The sequence below is a fragment of the Armigeres subalbatus genome, chromosome 3 (assembly GCF_024139115.2).
Source record: "Armigeres subalbatus isolate Guangzhou_Male chromosome 3, GZ_Asu_2, whole genome shotgun sequence".
NCBI classification, from domain to species: domain Eukaryota; kingdom Metazoa; phylum Arthropoda; class Insecta; order Diptera; family Culicidae; genus Armigeres; species Armigeres subalbatus.
In genome coordinates this window covers 166345024-166365260 of record NC_085141.1, presented here as the reverse complement: position 1 = coordinate 166365260, position 20237 = coordinate 166345024, and the positions used below count along the sequence as shown (strand labels likewise).

The window sequence follows — 20237 nt, the reverse complement described above, 5'->3', positions numbered from 1 at the left end:
TATCCTTTTGCGGTCATACAGCTAAGAGCTGAGGCAGCATGGCAGTCATGGCACGGCGAAAACCCCCTCAATTTTTAATCCAATCGGACTTTCGGAGCCACCTTGCTGACGCCATAAAATATTCCCCGGTGTCTCCACTGCAGTCGAAAATAAAAAAAAACGAACGAACTCCGTCATACATAATTGAAACAAGCTTCGTCATCTTTCCCCTCGGAGACCGAAGCCTTATATCCCTGTAGTCCTCACGCTAAAGCGGCAAATGAGAGTCACGTGATAGTACGACAGCGACCATATATTCAACAGACAACCTGATGTCACGAACGGAATTGAAAAAAAAAGAAGACGAGAAAAAATGGGTGGAACAAGCCGGAAAATTGCTATAGAGCCGGCGAGATCTGTACAGTAGCACCTAGAACTAGAGGCCATGTCAAATTTCGAACTTTTTTTCCTAGGAAGAAGGAATCTTGTACCACCACGTTCTTCAAAATCGTTAAATTATCAGATAAGATTTGATTCAACAAGTTATTGTAAACACTAAAATATATCTAAAAGTATTGCGATTGCGAAATAGCTTGCTTATTCCTGTGACGGGAATAAAAACACTGCCATAGATACGTGGAATAACCCTATGTGCCATATAGTCTGGTAAATTTGTAGTCACATTGGACGAGAATTTGTGATAATCGCTGATTTGTTTTTATTATAACTTGACATCGTGGCTTGGCTGCGTTTTGGAGAAACTATTGTTGTATGAAAGCCTTTTCCATATATGTTTTTAAAATTTTTAACAGAAGCATCTGAAAGTAGTACTAGGTAAGGTTCAGGAGTTGATTATGGTGAAACAGGTTGTGGAGCACAGTCAAGAATATTTGCAGAAGATCGTAAGCGTGATTATCTGTCTTGCTCGACAAGGTTTGTCGCTGATAGGTCATTTCAATGAAATTTTATTCGCTCAATCGATTCTATGTTTTATTTAAGGTCAATATATTTAATGTCAAATTATTTAATGTCAACTTTTCCAAAGAACCCATATTTTTTGACGTGCAGCACTTTTTAGGTTTATGTTTCCGATTTTTTAAATAGCTAGAGGTTTCAAAAATATGGGTTCTTAAGAAAAGTTGACAATAAATAAGCCAAAGAATCGACTGAGACAATAAAACAAGATACAATTGTTAACGGGAAAGGTCAATTATATTAACATATGTTATTATGTTATATTAAATTTCTATAACAAAATTTGTTATAAACTTGGTGCAGGATGTTTTTTTTTCCAAGTTCATTTATTTGGTAGGCTTAGATGTGTATAACACTTTACGGAGCCATGGTTCTTTGTGATATATACAATCAATATCATTTTATTATACAGTTAATAAGAGAGGGGTAGGAGCCAGCGTACTCGTGGTGACTCGAGGTTAGTTTACAATGTTCAAGAATGGACGGGGCTTAGGATTTGGGATAAGGAAATTTCAGCTTCTCATCCGGGCATTTGGCGTCAGTGACGATGTGGCGTGTCGTCGTGCTCGAGATATGGTTGGACTGGGAGCATCTTCCGGATGGCAAGAGCTGTGGAACTCTACGGAACAAAAAGGCAGAGACTAAACAAAAACCCTGATTAATCCACCTAGCGGTGATGGTGCCTTTCTCGTGCATTATAAAAATAGTATTTTGGCCATTACTCTTGAGCCCATAGTCCGATCTGGCAAATTTTCAATAGGAAACAATGGGAGAGTATTCTGCGTCGAATGCAACTTGTTGCAAGCAAATCGGTTAAGGATAAGTACCTAAAAAATGAGTGACACTTTTTTCTGTAGAAAAAATGGTATTTTGGCCATAACTTCCGAGCCCATAGTCCGATCTGCCCAATTTTCAATAGGAAACAATGGCAGAATGTCCTGCGTCGAATGCAACTTGTTGCGAGTAAATCGGTTAAGAATAAGTACCTGAAAAATGAGTGACATTTTTTTTGGGTGGGTGCGCACAGACGCACACACACACACACACACACACACACACACACACACACACACACACACACACACACACACACACACACACACACACACACACACACACACACACACACACACACACACACACACACACACACACAGACATCACCTCAATTCGTCGAGCTAAGTCGATCGGTATATAACACTATGGGTCTCCGGGCCTTCTATAAAAAGTTTGTTTTTGTAGCGATCATATAGCCTTTACGTATACTTAGTATACGAGAAAGGCAAAAAAACTTTGAAGAAAGAAAAAAAAAACAAAATATTAAATTTTGATGTCAGAAGCACAAAGAAAACTATAAATGGCCTGCATATAGACAACATCACGATCTCCCAAAACACCTCGAACTTCTCTGAAGGATTGTTTACCTCGGTCCACAAGGGTATCCAATAATTGCTCTCTGGAGGCGTCATTTTCCGAGCAGGACCAAACTACGTGATCGATGTCATCATAACCGGCTCCGCACCTACATAAGTTGCTATCGACAAGGTTTATTCTGTACAGATGTGCGTTTAGTGAATAGTGATTAGACATAAGTCTCGACATCACGCGAATGAATCCTCGACTTAAGTCCTCACCTCTGAACCACGCTCGCGCAGACACTTTGGGAACTATAGAAAATATTTTTTTTTTTTTTTGTCTTTATTAAAGTGATTTTTTAATTTAAAATTAAGTTCATCACTAGTTTCTTAATATAAAGGGAAGTAGGGCTTATATGAAGCCCCCTTCGCGCCCAACCAAGGGGTCGCGCCAAAGTTCTAGTAGCTAACTAAATGTTTTCGGTTCAAAAGTTTTTTAAATATTCCACACTCATACAAAAATCCAAAACCCGCTTCTTTCTTAATTACCTATCTACAATCTTGCTACTACCAGAGAGTGAATAATTTGTTTGCTTGAGCGGGATTTTCTGGTTGGATATGTTCATCGTCTACGTGCAAGCGTACCTGTATTACAGCGATGAACTCCAGTGTGTTGCCGAGAATTAATTATTTTTAATCTACCTTTGCTGTTTTTGGTTCTTTTCGGTTAGCTGTTAGGTGCCTATGATAAAGCATCGTTGTAGGTATAGAAAAAACAAGAGTTGTGGCGTGTTGTGTAGGTGATTACAATTGTGCAGGGTATATATCCCGCGGAATGCGGCCGGGAATGTGGGACAGTGTTAGATTTATTTATTTTCTTCACTAGTTAGATACCGCTTAAGATAATCGCGGAGACTGTCCATCGAAGGTGAAGGTGATTAAGATACGGTCGATAAAAGTTTTCCTTGATTTTGAGTCGTTTGGTGTAGTTCCAGCTAATGATGATGCTTGGTTGGAGTAGGGTGGTTTTGGTGACTGTTATAGTGAGGTGTTTATTTGGATTTCTTGTTTCCTTGGGGTCATTCCGTCAGATCTGCTACATGTTTCAATCCGTCTTCCAGGGTCACTAACTTCGTTTGTGCTCGGTTCGCCGCCAGGATCGATGGAAGAGATCCCGCCTTATCGAGCATGATGGGACTTACAGTGGTGGGATGATCTCGATGGTAGCTTGCTTAATGATGGATCGTTTCTTGTATGGTGTGCAATGTAGAACGCAGGCAAAGAACAAATCTTGACGATTTTCTGAATGTGGAGCTGATTGGAGTTTGGTGGAAGGGGGTTAGCGGCTACTTTTTTGTTTGGGTTTTTTCAGCTGTTGTGCTTGTGCGGTATCTGCGGGGGAGATATTTGATAGGGAGCGTTTTGCGAGCGTAGCTGATGTTTGTGGTGGAGGATTATTCCTTTGGGATTTTGGTACTAGTTTTGGTGCACTGTCCTTGGCAAATAAGGCTTTGGGGATGGCACCGGTGCTTCTGGTCGATATTGGGTGGCTGGTCGGTGTGGGGGTCAGATCCACATCGCTTGCAGAACCGGATTCATTCGAATCAGTACATATACTTTCTAGGGGACCGATGTTTGGGATGTTCTCGGTTGTGGTTTTCCGAATCGTTTTATGGATCGACAGGTCGTGTACTGGAGTGGGAGTGACATAGTTGGCGGGCATAACCGAGCGGAGAAAATTATTCAATTGGGCGGTGAGCAAATTAATTTGCTCCGCTTGTTTTGCAACTATTGCTTTGAGTTCAGCAATCAAGGTGGCTTTGTCCGGCACGGTAGGTTGACTATTCGTAGAGAGCATCGCACGTAGATTAGCAATCTCGGCGTCCTTTTGCTTAGCCACACGGTTGAGATTTTCTAGGGCATTGTTTCGTTCGGAATTTCTGGAAGGAACGACATTGGCGAAAGCGTAGTTGCTGTTACGGGCTTCGTATGCCCTCCTGGCTGCGGGATACGATAAACCTTGGTCGACCTTAGTTCTTTGGATCTCATTTTCCATTCGATAAACGGGGCAGCTTCGTTCTGATATCGAGTGTTCGCCGGACCGGCAACGGGAGCAGAATTTATCGGCTAGACAGCTGCGATCCTCAGCAATTTGGTGCGAGCCGGAGCATTTACCGCAGGTGGCTTCTTTTGCTTTGCAGCGTTTAGCCGTATGGCCGAACGCCCAGCAATTGAAGCACTGCATGGGCGACGGGTAGTACGGTCTAGTCCGACATCGAATGTAACCGAAGTCGATGAAATTCGGCATCGTTGTTCCTCTGCAGGTGATGATAATTGTTGGCGTATTTTCTCTTGATTCTCCGTTCTTCCGTGTTATTCGTCTAACCTCTTTTACTCCCTGCTCTTTTAGCTCATCCAGCAACTCTGCATCAGTCATGGAGACAACGTCCCTGCAGCTTACGACGCATCGAGTGGTGTTTAAGCTCGGATGCTCAATAATCTTCACAGGAGTCCCATCGATTAACGACGTCATCGAAAGTAACGCCTTAACTTGCCGCATGTTGCGAACCTTCAGAGCATAAGACGTCCCTTGGGCTTCAGGAAACGCCCCTTCGATATTGCCGTGGACCTGCTGCTGCACTGATTTTCGGATAGTGAAAGGAGTCTTGGGTAGCGAGCCACTTACCGCGACTAGCCGGAGGATGTGTAACGAGCCGTGCATATTGTCCCCATTCATATACGGAGGGAGTGTCGGACCTGTGTGGCTGCCATCAATTAACCGCGATCCACCGGGTGGTGGATCATTCCACCAAGGGGAACCATCTTCATTCATTGCTAGCGGGGTGGCAGTTGTTGCGATGCGCTCAGAGCACCGAGAGAGCGGTCACTCACACTCTATGATTCCAAACCGAAAAACGAAACTAATCGAGGTCACCGAAACTTCCCCTTCACACGAGTTCTCTTCGTATTTCTACCCTCTCTTAAGAGAGCCGATTGGAGAATCGGTATCTTTGTCCGGTCCGTTTTACGCGGATCTTCCGCTCAGCCTTGCTGCACTACACCGAGGATAGTTTATGGTAAACCGGTCAGCATGACCAGATACTTTTCGTCCGTCTTGTTCTTGTCCGCTCTGAGAATTCTTCACCTATGCACTACAAACACGAGTGCTCCACCGAGCAATCGCCCCACCGATAGAGGTAGGTATGCGGTGAGTACCTTACACTAGAGTTCTTCGAGACTTTCCCACTCCAGGTCAAGCCAGGTCATCTGGCGGTCAGCGACCTGACGCCAAACGCGCTTGGGTTCGTTTTTCACAAGGGCTCAATGTCCACGGGGGTGCACTTCACTTTTATTTCTCTGCCTTAAGGGCAGAAACAACCGGCATGCTTGGCCGGGGAACCGGTATTCCGGTCGAGATAGCACCAACTAGTCTTCGCAGAGACGTAAAGCGATACGATTAAGGACGCCACTAGTTCAAATACCAAACAGACAAACAATGAACAAATTAAAATGCTCGCGAACCGAGAAGAACTGTGAAAAAACGTCCGTTCAGTCCGACTGCAGACGAGTTATGACTATGGAAAATAGCCACCGTCCAAGCTCGTTGTGTGTCCAATTTCTTTGCCAATTTTGAAGAGTACTCTGACGGACTAATGGGAAAAACTCGTTGATCGAGTATTGTCTATCATAAACTTCACCTTCCTGTGCACCCACCTTTGTCAGCGAGTCTGCCTTCTCATTGCCGTAGATTGAGCAGTGAGATGGGACCCAAACAAAGGTAATCTTGAATGATCTTTCGACCAAAACACGCATCTGCTCTCTTATGTTTGTAAGAAAGTAAGATGCGTGCTTAACTTGTTTCATCGACCGGAGTGCCTCGATAGAACTAAGACTATCCGAGAAGATGAAATAATGGTCTACGGGCTGATTGGAAATTATCCCTAAAGCGAAGTTAATTGCTGCCAGCTCAGAAACATAAACCGAACACGGTTCCTGAAGTTTTCGGAAGGTGGATGAAGTTACATTGAAAACACCGAAGCCAGTGGATCCGTTGATGCGAGAACCATCAGTGAAATATCTGTTGTTGCAATTGACATGTTCATATTTTTCTGAAAAAATGGAGGAAATAGATATTTGTCGAAGATGATCTGGTATTTCTTGAATAGCGTGTTTCATGGACAGATCGTATTCAATTGAGGAACTGTCGTTGGTGAAGTGAACTCGAGAGGTGGATTATAACACGGAAGACAAAGATCTGAAGAAATGTAGTTGAGATAGACTCTAAGGAATCTTGAACGACATGTCAGTTCAAGCATTTTATCGAAGTTATCTAGTGTGTTACTTGTTTCACATTTGATGAGTATTCTAAGTGAGAGCTCCCAGTAACGATGCTTTAAAGGAGTGACTCCAGCAAGCACCTCCAGGCTCATGTTATGCGTTGAATGCATACAGCCAAGGGCAATACGCAAACAACGATACTGAATTCGTTCCAACTTGATCAGGTGGCAATCAGCTGCTGAGAGGAAGCAGAAGGAGCCATACTCTAAAACAGAGAGAATAGTCGTTCTATAGAGTTTGATGAGGTCTTCCGGGTGAGCACCCCACCATGTTCCGGAGATAGAACGTAGAAAATGGATCCTTTTCCGGCATTTTTGTATCAAATACTCAAAATGGAGTTTCCAGGTACATTTAGAATCAAACATGACCCCAAGGTATTTAGAAGATAAAGATTGGTTGATGTCATCATTCAACAGCTTTAGTTTCAGTTGAGCAGGGTTCCGCTTCCTAGTAAACACAACCAACTAAGTTTTTTGCGGTAAAAACTCGATCCCTAAATGTCTGGCCCAAACAGTCATATTAGCCAGGGTACTTTGCAATGGTCCTTGCAAGACATCTGCACATGGACCTCTTAGAGAGACCACGGCATCATCTGCAGGTTGTCTGAGCGTGCATTGTCCTTCCAAACAATTGTCAATATCTTTAACATAGAAATTATAAAGCAAGGGTCTTAAACATGAACCTTGGGGAAGGCCCATGTAACTAGTTCTGGAAGTTGTCAGAGTGCCGAGTGTAAAGTTCATTTGTTTTTCTGACAACAAATTGTACAAGAAATTATTCATAATAACAGGTAATCCACTACTGTGGAGATTGTCTGACAGTACTTCTATGGAAACTGAATCAAAAGCGCCCTTAATATCCAATAATACCGAAGCCAATTGCTCCTTGTGCGCAAAGGCCAGCTGAATATCTGAAGAGAGCAACGCTAGACAATTGTTTGTTCCTTTCCCTTTTTAAAATCAAAACTGAGTATTTGAAAGCAATGCATTTTCTTCAACCCAATGGTCGACTCTTGAAAGGATAATTTTCTCCAATAATTTTCTCATGCATGATAGCATGGCAATCGGTCGGTGTGAATTGTGATTAGACGCTGGTTTCCCAGGCTTTTGAATAGCTATTACTTTGAGGTGTCGCCATTCAGGTGGCACAATGTTGTACTCCATGAAACAGTTGTTCAGGTCAAGTAATCGTCTTTTTGCGATATCTGGGAGGTTTTTCAGAAGATTGAATTTGATGTTATCGCATCCCGGAGCAGAGTTATTCGATGAAAGAAGAGACATAGAAAGTTCCAGCATTGAGAATGGTCCACCCAAAGAACCGGGATCATTGACTGATTCTCGAAATAGCGGTTCTGCTGGTACGGAATCTGGGCAGACCTTTTTTGCGAAGTTAAATATCCATCGATTGGAGTATTCTTCACTCTCGTTGGTGGATATGCGGTTCCGCATGTTGCGAGCCGTTTTCCAAAGTGTTGTTATTGCATTGAGGTTTCTCGCGATAGTCCCTTGACAAAACGTCGCCAGTAGCTACGTTTTTTAGCATTGAGAAGATTTTTGAGCTTTCTTTCAAGCCTCAAATACTCTTCAAAAAGTTCAGACCTTCCGTGTTTACGGAAGGCCTTGAAGGCATCAGATTTCTTAGAATACAACTTAGTACATTCATCATCCCATCCAGGAGTGGCTGGTCTTCTTATGATAGATGTACTTGGAACGCTGAGCTTCTAATGTGATTTTTGAATTAATTCAGTAAGGAATCGATAATTATCCAAAGGTGGAAGAGTATCAGTTGAGTCAATACCAATTTTTACCGCTGATACAAATTTTTGCCAGTCAATGTTCTTCGTGAGGTCGAGAGGAACATTAACTGGATCAGATTGTTGATAGCTACTTTTAATTGTGGTAACTATCGGCATATGGTCACTACCATGGGGATCTTGAATTACCTTCCACGTGCAATCTAATGATAGTGAATTTGAACATAAAGACAGATCAATACGGCTTTGTTGACCATTTGGTCCTATTCGAGTTACTTCACCAGTGTTCAAAATATTCAAATTGAAATCGTCATACAAATCATAGAAAATAGGCGCTCTATAATCGTCATACGTTTCGCCCCATCCAATACCATGTGCGTTCATATCACCCAATATCAATACTGGAGATGATAGGAGGGAGACTGCGCTCCAAAAATGTCGACGATTAATAGAGGCATTTGGAGGAATGTACACTGAAGCTATGCAAAGATCTTTATTCTTCACATTTACTTGGCATGCGACGATTTCTAAGCTGGGAACAGTCGGAATGGGAATTCTGTAGAAGGAGTAGCATTTTTTGATCCCCAAAAGAACGCCACCATAATGATCACCCTGATCTTGGCGAATAATGTTAAAATCGTGGAAGTTGATTTCATCTTCAGAAGAAAGCCATGTTTCACATAGAGCAAATACATCACAATCGGAATTGCGAATCAAAAACTTGAACACGTCTAATTTATTTTTTAGACTATGACAGTTCCTCTGCAGCACAGTGATTGTATCTTGTATGGCCGTATTATCCATCGAAAGATACAATTTCTGCAAGAAGGGGCCATAAAACAGTCAATTGCTTCAGATAACTTTCAACTGTTGGAATAAAGAGGTCAATGATTGGCCTCAATGAATTCGGAATATTGAACAAGTTCAAAAAACGGTCCACAAGGTCCTTAAAAGAGATCAATCCTCGCTTGGACGAAATACTTTTTCTAGAAGTCCGAATTTGTTTTTTTCTTTCGTTGATTCTCCTAGCCGGATGTTTCTTCGAAACATCGGATTTAGGCAATGGCGGGAATGTCTTACTGCAACTAGGATCAAAAGAAGCAGTAGGGACAGATTGCTTCGGGATTTTAAATAAACCCCCATTGCCTTCAGATTTTGGCAAGCTTTTATGGATGACTTTCGTTCTCTTACGGCGCGATCCCGGGGAAGACGGTTGCTTCCTCTTTTCGGGCACGTGTACCTTCGCAAAATCATCCATATCGGCTACGTCAGAGTCCAATTCATCAATGGATATGGAATCATAATAATTGCTTACATGAACGGTGGCAGAAATAGCAGTCGATGCAGTGGCTATGGCGGATGTGTCTTGCGACCTAACCATTTCCGCATACGACTGCTTGGAGCGCTGTACCAACGAGCGCTTCACTTTTTGGGTGCGCTTTTTGTACACCGGGCATTCTTGCACATCATAGGGAGGGTTCAAACCACAAGAAGCACATTTTGTTGCTTGTTGCTGGCAGAACTCCTCCCGATGTCTTTCTGAGCATTTGCCACAACGTGGTTTGTTGTCACAAAACTCGGCCGTGTGACCAAGTTGTTTGCAGTTGGTACAATTCAATACCCTTGGCACGAAAAGACGCACTGGAAACAACATATTTTCTATAGCAACATATTTTGGAACCATCGAACCGGCGAATGTCACCCGAAGCCTGACTTGGAATAAACCTTTTTGCCATCTACCGTGGCTGCTGAATGCAATTCCTTGCAGTCCAGAATATCCACGGTAGATTGCAGGGCATTCTTTAGGAGACCTCGCTGCGTTGATTATGCCTTCTATCTCGACCTCCCACGAGGGCACATAAACTAAATACTCAACATTGTACGCCCTGTCGCCAGCAATTTCATTCGCCACCTGGTATGTAGATGCGGTGATGCGTCGTTTGTTCCAGTTGATTTGGTTGAATTTAAGCTTCGTAAAACGACGCGTCAAATCTCGTTTTATGCCAAGAAAATCTTGCCTTCCACAGTCTCTGTCTTCATTCTCACCCCGCAAGGGGGAAGGATGATTTTGCTTATGTTAACTTAAGACTAATAGCTAATCAGAAATAAAAACTAAAAAAAAACAAATTTTATTTATTCTATTATTCCACTCCAAATCAAGCAGATGAGAGAATAATTAAAACGTTTCTACTTATCTGGCCCTGCTGCTGTAGGTAGCAGCAGTAACAATAACCTGCTTCACTGGCGTCGCCAGAAGCAGCTACTTCACTCACCGACAGCGATCGCCTTGGATCCGTAGGTAGGAGCGCACCACACAATAGCCTTTTCACTACCGAACACAATCCGCGATGAGACACAGCACACACATCTGGCTCGTTCGAACTATCGGCACGAAATGTGCAGGATGTTGTTAAATAACTAAATTTATATAAAAAATAACACTCGTTGTAACAGTAGCTTTCAAATTTTGTTACAATATTATCACAAAAATAACATATTTTGTTTTATATTTTAGAACAAAAATAACTGATTTATAACAGAATCTGATCCAAAATTTATTTTCTACTGTACAGTTGGAAATTGTTACAGGTCTTGACAGGTCACCAGACTGTGACCATGACCAACAATCAGAAATTTTAGTTTTTATCTGAACAAGGTAATTTTTGAAGAACATAAAGCTAAGCTCATTACAAATTAGGCAACATTTAAAAAATATTTCAGCATTGTGATATCTGGTGTCAGGCCATTTGGCCGGACGGGTCGTTTGGCCGAATAGTTAAAAAAATAATAAGAATTCATTAATGAGAAGTAGGAAGTGAGAAGTAAAAAGTGGAAAGAGAAAAGTGAACTGAGAACAGAGAACTTCTTCCTTCTTCCTTTTTTTCTTCCTTCTTCCATCTTCCTTGTTCCTTCTTCCTTCTATCTTCTCTCTTCTTCCTTCCATCTTCTTTCTTGTTCCTTCTTTCTTCTTCCGTCTTCCTTCTTCCTTCTTCCTTTCTACATTTTTTTTCTTCTTTCTTCCTTCTTTTTTCTTCCTTATTCTTTCTTCTTCCTTTCTACCTGTTCTTTCTTCTTTCTTCCTTCTTCCTTCTTCCTTCTTCCTTCTACATCTTCCTTCTTCTTTCTCCCTTCTTCCTTCTCCCTTCTCCCTTCTTGCATCTTCCTTCTTCCTTCTTCCTTCTCTCTTCTCCCTTCTTCCTTCTTCCTTCTTCCTTCTTACTTCTTCCTTCTTTCTTCTTCCTTCTTCCTTCTTCCTTCTTTCTTCTTCCTTCTTCCTTCTTTCTTCTTTCTTCTTCCTTCTTCCTTCTATCCTCTCTCTTCTTCCATCTTCCTTCTTCCTTCCTCCTTCTTGCATCTTCCTTCTTCCTTCACACACTTATTAAGAAAACGTATTTCAACTATTTGGCCAAACGGCATTCGGCAAAATGGCGTTCGGCTAAATGACCCTTTCGTCCAAATGGCATTCGGCCAAACGGCATTCGGTCAAATGACCCTAAACAGTGATATCTATGGCTGGGAGCAGTACTGGAATTTCTCATTTTCAATGAGAGATGTCACGCGATGTTTACATATCTTCCCCTTTCAATATCTTTAGAAACGCGAAGGATGAGTGGCATGCTACAAAAATCTCAAAAAATATTTGTTCCGTGACAGTGCATGAAAGTGTGCAATATCTGCTTTATTTTTGTGTTTATTACCACTTTCAACCTGGTGAATTAAAGGAATATGATTAATTTATCGGCTAATCACTATTCTTCGCATATATCTATTAAAATAATTTAGAAATATTAATTAAAAAAAAAAAAACAACATTCTTTCATGACTGCCTTTCATGCGAAATTGATCAAAGAACCCACGATTCTTTCATTTGGTCGCCTGAAATAGAGAAAGGCACTTTGCTCTCTGTCTTATGACGATCACGACCTTTTCCAGTACTGGCTGAAGACTTTGCTACATGCATTTAAATTACCTACTTTTGTGAAATTCGGTGTTAATCATTTTCTAAATCACATTTTGATAGAATATTGTTATAACATTTAAAAGATATTGGCTACTATTACTAAAAATTGGGTTTAGTTTTTGCTATCCTCTTCTTGTCACGAAGCATGAATACAATAAGGCTGCCGATAATCGTTCGCCATACGACTTTTCGAAAAACAAGTTCACAGGTCCATAATGGACAGCGGATTTGGATTTCGAGAAACGCTTCGAGTTGTGGATGCTTTTCTGAATTTAAGCATAGCTGGTTTGTCAAGCACTACTGTAGTTTGTAATACAATATGGACATATGTAATATGTATGAACAGCACTATTCTGAACGCTGAAGCAATTAAACTTGGGGCCTAGTGGCTGTGCGGATAGCGACGTCAATCGTCTAGTTGCATGTGTTATGGAGTATGGGTTCGATTACCGCCCCGGTAAGGAGAAAACTTGAAAAATCTCCACTGCGCTGGTTGTTATTTGTTCTGTTCGTTGTCCCATGCTAGGTGTTAAGTGTCTGTACGATCTCAGGTCGAAGACTGTGTTTATGTCTGTATAACTTAGGATTATTTTCAAGGCAAAAGATTTACCATGTGATTTGGAGAATCTTCAAGTTCAGGTCTCTGAATAAATAACTCCTCGATCATTCAAGCTCTAAATCTGGTCACATATCAGTAGCAGTAACCTATAAGGCGGAAAAAAATCTTGGATGAAATCAACGAAGATCGATTTGTTCGTTAGCTATGCTGCCTTTATACGCATAACTGTCCCATGTATATAGAAAATCCCAGCTAACATGGGACAAATATGCGTATGTCGGTAGTATACTGCATATCGAAAATGAGTTTATCAAATGTGGGGTAAAACATGAAGGTGTTTTGGGCCGCTTTACTATGAATAATCGAAAACTTGAATAGTCCTTAAAAAAAACGACAAAAGTTTCGCTAATTACATTTTGATCAGTTATAATTTTCTGTAATAAAACTTTTTGCAACAGTTTGTTTTGTGTATTTAATGCCTGCCTCATGAGGTTCCACGGAGGCGAGATGCTGTTGAGGTCGGATATGACATTCTATCCCTTTGTGCGGCCCGTGTGTTGAGTGCTACAGAGATGACGTTTTTTGCAACCAACAATTTAACAGCCAACCAATGCAATGACTAGACCTCTTGACCTAAGAGTTAATTCGCAATTATCTATCTGTGTGAAAGCTCTAAAGTATCAAAAGCGTAGCTTTTGGGTTGTCTGTTTATTTTTTCATAAGGGAGCTATCATATCTTCAAACATAAAAAAAAACAGTGATGCGCAAATGTCCAACGTGTTAAAGCATAATCAACTGCCATTTCATAGGCTAATTTGAATGCACATTCATAAAAGATGTCCTGTTCATAAGACGCAGCGATAACAGGGGGTAAACTTCTTGGCTACCTAATCAATGATGAGAAGCATAATGGAATAAAAATGTATCTTTTTAAGTTAGGTTAACTTGGGATGACTGTAAATATCTATGGTTGCTACTCCGTGATTGGTCAGAGCTTGATTATGGAGGAAATGTATCTTTCTTGTGCAAAAACATTTTTCGACCCTACAACAATTCGATAGACTTTCTTCTTTATAATTCAACAACCGTTGTCCCAAAATCATAAATCTCGCAACTGATTTATTTTATTGTGAACATTACCCAATCGTCGACAATTTCTCACCCACTCTGTTCCAAACAATGAATGATCACAACAACCAACATCAGCACCGAGACCAAATTACGATGGTTCTTCCCATTCTATGAACACAGTTTCCGTAAAAAGACAACCGACAATTACTATCTCGCATAATTTTATCTTCGGCATCGTCGATGGCTGGTAGCGGCAACCAATTCACATCAATGACGAAAGGAATGAGCCCGAGAACACAAAAATGAAGCAACAAAAAGCTACTAACATATCCACCGCCGCCTAGAACAGAGCGTCTTCTACTCGCTCCTACTGACTAAGCCGTGGGAGGAAGACTTTAAATTTAATAAACGCCGTCGTTTGCCGCGTCAGATATACGCGGCGATGTTTCCTCTCGGTCAACTCTAACCGGCAGGCTGGGAAGTCGGAACGGAAGGCGCCACCGACACGACTGGCAAGTCAACGTAGCTGAAGCAACCCACAGAACAAACCAGCCAGCACTCAGCAGTGTGCCAGTGACTGAAAGCGAGAATCGGTTTAGTAGGTTGGTGCTTGCAACAACGTCTTCGTCCGTCGTCGTCGGTTGGAACCTGTGAAACCTCCTAACTGGACTTGGCGGGCTTTGAATTGTGCCTACCTATGTATGTATGTACCATTCAGCGGAAACCGTTTGTTCTTCTTTCTGCCGTCACACTAACTGTGTATATACACAAAGCAACTTGCCAGTACCTGGTTATGGTTTGTTTTATTTTCTGCTATTTTGCAGCGTTTACAAAGGTGGGAGAACTTGCCATTTGTTTCAGCTCTATTGCGAAATATGTATTACACTGTGGCGAGCCACGTGCAGCTTAAATACGGAATTTAATGACATTCACTGATAGCTTTAATGACTTGTTAGTGCGAAAAGCACTATGGAAGATGAATCTGTTTCATTTCATAAATGTCTGTCTGTTCTCAATTTTCCATTTCTAGCCAAATAAATGGTTCTATCAAAGGAATGAAAGTGTTACAGTTCAAAGTTTCTCTATCAGTAGTACTGTGAACATTTGATTATAATCAGTTAGAACTATAAAGCTTTTCTTGTTTGAGCCAAAAATCGTTGCATAACCATTTTAAATAAATAAGTATGACATCCGATGTGCTTCAGTAGTAAAGCACATCGTATGACATCCAACGATTTGTTCACATTAGACGTAACCCACAATACTCTGATTCTAATGTCAATAAAAGGGTTCGCGTAATCATTCGTCAGCTTGAGTGACCAATGGCCATTTTGATTGACCATTTCTTGATTTTGTATCATCTCAAGTAACTTTTCTAAATATCGTTTGCCTTATAATTGACCAAAATTATTTCCCGATTGAGCGAAATTAAAAGCAATTAGGTGGAATGGGTCTCTTTTCGAATTAGGGTATCTGTTCTATTTAATTAGTTCAGAAATAATTTTCGATGATATCCGCCCTACTGTAGTTACTCTGTCGCTGCCACTCGAAGCTCTACGTGAAAAAGGATATGAAAAATGCATTCTACGGTATCAAAGGCCTAGTACAGTTTTGATCAGATTTTTCTGACTTTCTCGGTAGTGACATATAAGTGGTTTTGGTTTCATGATGAATACGCAGAATTTATAAATTTTTACAAGTAGCTTCAAAACAAGAAACTATTGCATTTTTGTAATAGTTTGGTATTCCGTGAACTCATTCACTCACTCAAGTATTCTGAGCATCCTTAGGGGTATATAGGCCCAACGCTACTAGGTCTACCTCTGCTGCGATGTCCTGCCGGATTTCAGTCCAGCGCTTGCTTCCAGATTTCGTCTCCGCTTTTTCATAATATGTGGCCGACCCAACTGCATTTACGCTCTCTAATTTCTGTTAATATCGGTCTTTGATGGTATCGTCATTGGGGCTCAACATTCGAGATCCAGTTGTGAACCAGGTTCGAATTATAATCGTTGACATCGATTGATGAATACTTGCAGTTTCTGCGTGATCTCTACTGATACACATCAAATCTCATTGGCAAATAACAACACAGATTTCACGTTAGTTTCGAACATTCGAAATTTAGTGCGTTGACTAAATTGATTGCATCTCCATATATTGCGTAAACACGCAAAAGCAGTATTAGTCTCTTTAAAGAGTAGTTTGTGACAGCAGGGCGTACGAACGTGCTTTTTGTAGGCGAAAAAAAGCTGTTTTTTTCTCGTTCGTTCGCTTTGTTTACGTTTTCGCTTCGTCGGGTTGGCGTTATTTTCTTTCGAACCCGTCACGGGAGACTCGGTGGCCGACTCGGTCGCGGGAAAGGTGCCGAAGCGCACTGCACTTGGAGGCGCGGGTTACCCCTCCAAGCAGCTTTTTTAGAGCAACGTATATTTGTCGTAGTCAATAGTTTATGTCGGCAATCCGCCAAGTGCTGCGAACCCCATCCGACTGACGAGTGCGACAAGATGGTGGTGGCCGATCCCTGGAAATCCGGAAAAAGGTTTCCACCAGGACCCCACTGAAGTAGAACCATGTTCCTGTACTCAACGATGTAAACTATCCGGCCATCGCGGCTCCCCATTGAGAGATTCCAATTATCCCACCGTTTTTTTCTTGTCGGGTATTTTTATCACTGCGACCATTTTTTGATCTATTGTAATATATCCTCCTTTTTTTCTAGGTATGTCTCTATGGCGTATCGCTATTGGAAGTGAGCGCCATTGTTTGACTAACAGCTTCTCCCCAACACGGCTCAGCTTTTCGAATGAAATGCACACAGAATTGGGACTTATTCTACCAACCTCAAGTGTTTCTATAAGCCCCTTGGTGAAAAATTTTCGTCTTGTTAAAAAAATTGCCGAATAATGCCATAACAGATGCTCCGAATCTTCTTTTTCTATGTCACAGAAGTGTTACAGATCATTTTGAAGTTTCCCTATAAGCTTCAAATGATATCGACCCGGACAATGACCTGTAATGAGACACGTATAAGGGCTTAGGTCTCTTTTAGATAGTTCTAAAATGTTGCGAGTCATGGAAACATTTGGAGTGATAAAGCGTTTCGTTTGCCTGGCATTGGTTGTGTTCCTGAAGTTGGTTTCTATTTTCATACATTCCCGTACCTTCAGCTCCATACGAAGAGAAGAAGCTGACAAGCTGCAAAAAAGGTTCCGGTCATGCAATAACCGACTTGATGATCCGAGTCTCGCCAGCATATCGGCCTTTTCGTTATCATCTATTCTACAGTGACCTTGAATCCAATACAGATTGACTTGGTTGCGACAAGATAATTTTTGGAGGTACTGTTATAACCGCGCAAGCGACTGGCAGCAGCAGCTGCGTCGGTTTAAGCTTCAGCACCGCCGACTCTGTCTTCCAGCGTATGGTCCCAGTTCCATTCTCCTGGATTCCGCTGGCAGTAAGACGAGCATTCTCTAGCCCCAGAAGATTTCGCTCCGCTCTACACTCCGGAGCAGCTGGCTTCGATATTCAGCCAACTTGCGGCTCGGCTTTGAAGCTGCAAATCCCGGTTCGACTAGATTTATACTCTGGGCCTTTTCGTCATTGAAAATGGCTTCTAGGTTGGGTCTGGTAAACTGAAACGCTTGCTCGCTCAAGAGTAAAATCGACGAGCTCAGCGATTTCCCTCAACAGAAGGAGATTGAAGCGGTTTTTATCACCGAAACCCACCTGAAGGCCGAGGTAAGTGCAACAATTTCTGGTTTTAGTCTGGTGAGGTTCCATCGAACATGCTTCAGAGGGGGAGGAGTGGCAATCGCCTTGCGGAGCAACATCATCTGCTGCCGGACTTCAAGCTCAAAATCATCGATCCGTTGGAGTGGAAGTCACTACCTCCATCGGAGTAGTCTCGTGCATCGTAGCTTACTGTCCTACACAAGTTGACGACGGCATGTCAGTCGAACTACGAAGGAATATGGTCAAGCTCACTCGGCGGCACGGGCAGTTCATCATCGCCGGAGACCTGAACGCAAAGCAACAATCGTCTGGTCCAACGACGAGCTGGAGGGCCACCACACCATCCTGATAACACCTCTGAGATAATTCATTCGAGCGCTCGTGGCAAAAGTCCAACAAGGCGAAGACTCAGACCATTATCAAACGCCGGTTGCCATTGTCCCTGGAAAATAGGCTTGCTATATACAATCAATTAACCTCCCCGTGATCTATTACGGCATGCCTGTCTGGAAGAGCTGCGCTAAAACCCATCTCCTCAAACTCCAAAAAGTACAGAACAAATTTCTGAGGATGATTTTGAACACCCCTCTTAGGACACGAACTTCTGAGGTCCACCGTCTGGCAGGGATCAACGAGGAACTTAACTAGCGCTTTGGTGAGTGTAAAACACGGTTAAGGAATCGTTTCATGGCGTCCGCCCAGCAGGCTATCTGGGACCGGTTCACCCCTTGGAAATAGGTAGATAGGTTACCAAATTTTAATAACAATTAGTTCCTCTTTAAGGACCAAATGATAGAATATATACAATAAATAAGTAAGAACAATAAATCAAAGTTGAATCACCACTCGGCCAACCATTTGTTTTTTTTTATTCCTTTTTTTTATTTGTTAGGCACCGCTACTGTGTCGAGATCTACTGTGATATTCTGCTATACAGAATCCACAGAGAATATATTTTTATATTTCTATTACTCTTTATTGTTATCGTTGCCAGTCCATCTTCTCGTGAGTCCATTGTCCATGTTGTGTGTCCAATGATCGTTGCATTGTTCGGTTGCCATTTATCCGGGTAACATTGGAGGAATGTCTCCGAGATGAACCAGTTGTCCCCGTATTGAGTTCTCCAAAACCAAAAGCACCAACACTAATGTCACTGTGTAGGATGTATAACATAAAAGTGGGTGGTAATTCAATTGCAGCAAAAACATCACAAACACTTCAAGAGGAATACAGCGGAATCACGCACACTTCTACACCCAACCGGTGGATGTTAGCTTTTCTAACAATTTTGTATAAGAATCTACCAAAACCTGTATAAGAACTAGACATATGCGAAATTGTTAGGTTCTTTTACAAGTATTGTATAAGAATTTAACAATTTTGTAAGCTTTTCTAACAATATTTATTTGTGAGCTTACATTTTTTATATAAGAATCTAACGATTTCGCATATGCCCAGTTCTTATACAGGTTTTGTCAGATTCTTTTTTTTTATTACTTTCATTATTTGTTAAGCACTCTGTGTTACTTAACCGCTACTGTGCCGAGATCTACTGTGGTATTCTGCTGAGCAAAATCCACACAGAATCTATTTTTAGATTTCCATTACCATTATTGTTGTCGTTGCCAGTCCATCTCATCGTAAGTCGATTGTGATCGTTTGCCCATGTCATGCATCCAATGTTCGTTGCATTGTTCAGTTGCCATTAAGCCGGGTCCGTTGGAGGAATGCCTCCGAGAAGAACTAATTGTCAGTCGTCATCAGGCAACCGTGACGGTAAGACGCGTTCCCCAATTTCCGAAGTCGAAGCAAAATTCTTCACACAAACAATGACAGTTCTTTATGGATTTTTACAGTAGAGCAACAGAGAGGAGGAGATGGCGGCCATGTTTCACTCAAACTCTGACAGATAGCAATGGGATTTCCCATAGGAGGGAAGAGCAGAATTTGCTTCGACTTCGCGAATACGCTACCGCATGGGCTGCGCATCCGGCGACTGACGAGGGTTTGGTGGAGGGGCTGAGAATCGAACCCATGACCATTCGCTTGTAATTGTTAGATTCTTATACAGAATTGTTTGGTAGGGCCTAGGAGTCGACCCCATGACCATCCGCTTGTAAGGCGAACGTGTAGCCAACTACGCTATGGGATTCCTCGCCAACTACCGTGCGGGACCGAAATCCGTACAGCACCGAAATCCGTCCACCTCATGAGATATCAATAAATTAAGAGAGGTTAAAGGTAATTAATGTAGGAATAATTAATCTTATTCTGTTCAGATACTTGACAGTAAGCTTTTAGGGCATAGAATTGGAAAGAAGGCTTTGAAATTTAAACCACAAAAATCAAAAACAAATCTCCACCCACCAAACACGGAGTTTGTGCCGCCATCTTGTTTTCGGGTAGAGCATAATTGCACCAAAAGTAACTGTGTTTTAATTGCTAATTGCAAATCATTACAGAAGATAAGCGGAATACAAATCGACGGGATCGCTTCTCAAGGTGCAT

The 20237-nt window shown here is 41.8% G+C and overlaps 1 protein-coding gene across 5 annotated transcripts in view; it reads left to right on the top strand.

Moving 5' to 3' along the window:
• The window catches only part of LOC134220438 (protein couch potato), a 549209-nt gene that overhangs the window by 126719 nt on the left and 402253 nt on the right, over positions 1-20237 (top strand). The window lies entirely within an intron of this gene.